General features: G+C 39.9%; 1 pseudogene; it reads left to right on the top strand.

Annotated features, from left to right (window-relative positions):
- Nucleotides 1-1,409: 1,409 nt before the first annotated feature.
- On the top strand, nucleotides 1,410-2,178 carry LOC129504660 (methylglutaconyl-CoA hydratase, mitochondrial-like; annotated as a pseudogene).
- Nucleotides 2,179-3,091: the final 913 nt, after the last annotated feature.

The raw sequence follows: 3,091 nt of genomic DNA, 5'->3' as shown, positions 1-3,091 counted from the left end.
AGCTAAGCCAGTACTTAAAATACCTGGGCCACCAGGGAACTGGTGTGCCATTTGCCCAAACTCTGCTTTGCGTGTTAATTATATGTTGCTCCTCTTAGGGTATTCTTAATAGCAGTGATGTTTCTTACCCACCCTTAGTCTCAATTTTTCTCATTCACTCCTTAAAATAACCAGAATTTTCTCTACCACAGATCTATAGTTGAATCAAGAAACATTGAGGCTACTGGTGAAATGGGACAGTGAGCATTCCCTAATAATCCCTGTGGGACAATTTTGAGAATAAACAGGGAATTCATCAAAGTTTACGGATAGAGTTAAGTATGTATCATAGGAAGAGCAAGAAAGTAAATTTATATGTGGCTGGTAATTTCTAGAGCACAGCTCAGACAAATTTGCCCTCTACTCAGTCTTTTTTTGTTTTTTCAAATTAAGCTTTCACAAATACTCTTTTTTAAAAAAGATTTTGGCCAGCCTGGGTAGCTCAGGGGTTTAGCGCCGCCTTCAGCCCAGGGCGTGATCCTGAAGACCAGGGATCAAGTCCCACGTTAGGCTCCCTGCATGGAGCCTGCTTCTCCCTCTGCCTGTGTCTCTGCCTCTCTCTCTCTCTCTCTCTCTCTCTCTCTCTCTCTCTCTCTCTCTGTGTGTGTGTATCCCTCATGAATGAATAAATAAAATCTTTTTAAAAAATAAATAAAAATAAAAAAGATTTTATTTATTTATTTATTTGAGAGAGAGAGAGAGAGAGAGAGAGAGAGAAATAGAGCATGAGTAGGGAGTAGAAGGAGAAGCAGACTCCTCACTGAGCAAGGAGCCCAACAAGGGCTGTGACAAAGGCAGATACTTAACTGACTGAGCCACCCAGGTGCCCCTGCACAAACGTTCTTAATGCCTAGACAATAAAGTTCAGAATCCTAGGCATGGTATTCTAGGTCCTTCAACCTCTGCCCTCAAACTTTCATCATTTTAATTTTTTAAATGTTTAAATGTTTAATGTTTAAATATTAAAGATTTCAATGCACAGAAAGTTCAGAGAGGATAATAGACACCCAATGCCCATGACAAAAATTAGACTGTTTGCTGGTTTGCCATATTTGTTTCACATCTTTGTGTAAAGAAAGTCCTAAACAGATAAGGTGATGGGGGCAGTGGACGGGGCCCTTGGGTGCCTTGTAGGTGGGGTGTGTTCGTTTGGTGGCTGTTCATCGTTCACAGCTTGGACCCTGGTGGAGGCTGTCTGGTGATCTGCGTCCCTGGGCTGGGCACCAGAGGGTAGGCTGGAGGAGGGGCTACAGTTCTAAGATGAGGATGGGCAGTGAGTGCAGTAATTGGAGGAAGAGAACTGAGGAATTGTGATGCTTGGAATAAATAGAGCCAATGCCAAAAACTCATTCAGTAAAAATCTGATAAAAATGCTCTCAAAAGCTGTGGATGCTTTAAAATATGATAAGAAACTTAGGACAGTGGGCACCTGGGTGGCTCAGTTGGTTAAGTATCTTACTCTTCATTTCCCTGCAGGTCATGATCTCAGGGTTGTGAGATCAAGCCCTGCTTGGGACACTGAGAGTGGATCCTGCTTAAGATTCTCTTTTTCCCTCTGCTCCAGTCCCCCCTTAAAAAGAAGGAGGGAAGGGAAGGGAAGAGAAAGAAAAAAAATGAAAGGAAAGGAAGGAAAATGGAAAGTCAGGAATAATAGTCAGGAACGAAGTTCCAGGGATATTCTGTGCTGGTGTGGATCTTATAGAGAATGAGAGCATCAACATGAATCCCAGTGAAGTTGGTCCTTTTGTCTCCAAATTAAGAGCAGTGATTAATGAAATTAGTGGGGACCCAGGAACTACCTACTAACAGGATGTCCCTGGCCAAAGAACTTTTCTTCTCTGCAGGTGTGCCCAGTGGCCAAGAAGCCGAAGCAGTAACCTTGATCAGTCATGTTCTAGAACAGAACCTGGAGGGGGATGCTGCCCACTGCAAGGCCTTGGGCCTGGCAAGAGTTTTTACCTCAGGGACGTGTTATGATGAGAGGCAAAATTAGCAATTAATCAAGGGATGGAGGTTGATTTAGTAACAGGATTAGCCATAGAAGAAGCTTGTCATGCTCAGACTACTCCAATAAAAAACAGGCTTGAAGGTCTTCTTACTTTTAAAGAGACAAAGTCTCCTCACTATAAAACAAAATAGAAGAAACAAAAATCCTTAAAATGCCAGTGTAACAAATATACTTCTGGAAGTATCTTTCATATCCACATATGCTTCAGCACCTGGAATCCCAATGACCGAATGAAGAGCAAGTTAGCCATGTAGTGAATTAGGCATCTAGAGTGCATCCATATGTATACTTTGTCCAAATGCATATCATGTCATAGTCATTCAGATTTATAAAGTTCTTTGTGTGTACTGTCAAAAACAGATTCAAAATTAAGTACAAATTTTAATATCTCCTGCATACAAGGCTTCCTGTTCTTAATTTTTTAATGTGAATAACTTATACATTTGTACACCCTAAGAAATAATATTGATTATATGTATGCTGCAATATGACATAAAATTATTTCTATGCACCAAAAAGAAAGAAAAAGAAAAAGAAAGAAGGGAAGGAAGGAAAGAAGGAAGGAAGGAAGGAAGGAAAGAAGGAAGGAAGGAAGGAAGGAAGGAAAGAAAGAAGGAAAGTCTTAGAGATAGTGGAAGCTCCCCGACGCCCTGCATCCCATATGGAGTTCAAATAATGTCATGACCACCATATTCCTCTCTACTGTCCTAGAGAGAATCAGTATCCTGAAGTTGTTCTGTTATCTTGCCATCTATGTTTCTATGTTTTTGTTAATTATTTGTTTTTATAGTATTATTCAAGGAGATTTAAACATTTATATCAATTAACACTATATGTATCATATTCCAACTTGCTTTTTAATTCTATGTTTTTGGGATTTATTCATCTCAATAGTGTAGATCTAATTCATCTATTTATTTCAACTGCTGTGCTGTATTCCCATGTATGGATATATCAAAATCTATCCATTCTCTTAATGATGAATGTTTATTTTGTTTCTGTATGACAGTGCTGCCCTTAGGCATACTTCCTTGGACACGTATG

This window comes from Nyctereutes procyonoides, unplaced genomic scaffold, assembly GCF_905146905.1.
Source record: "Nyctereutes procyonoides isolate TBG_1078 unplaced genomic scaffold, NYPRO_anot_genome, whole genome shotgun sequence".
NCBI classification, from domain to species: domain Eukaryota; kingdom Metazoa; phylum Chordata; class Mammalia; order Carnivora; family Canidae; genus Nyctereutes; species Nyctereutes procyonoides.
This window is presented reverse-complemented; position numbering and strand designations above follow the sequence as displayed.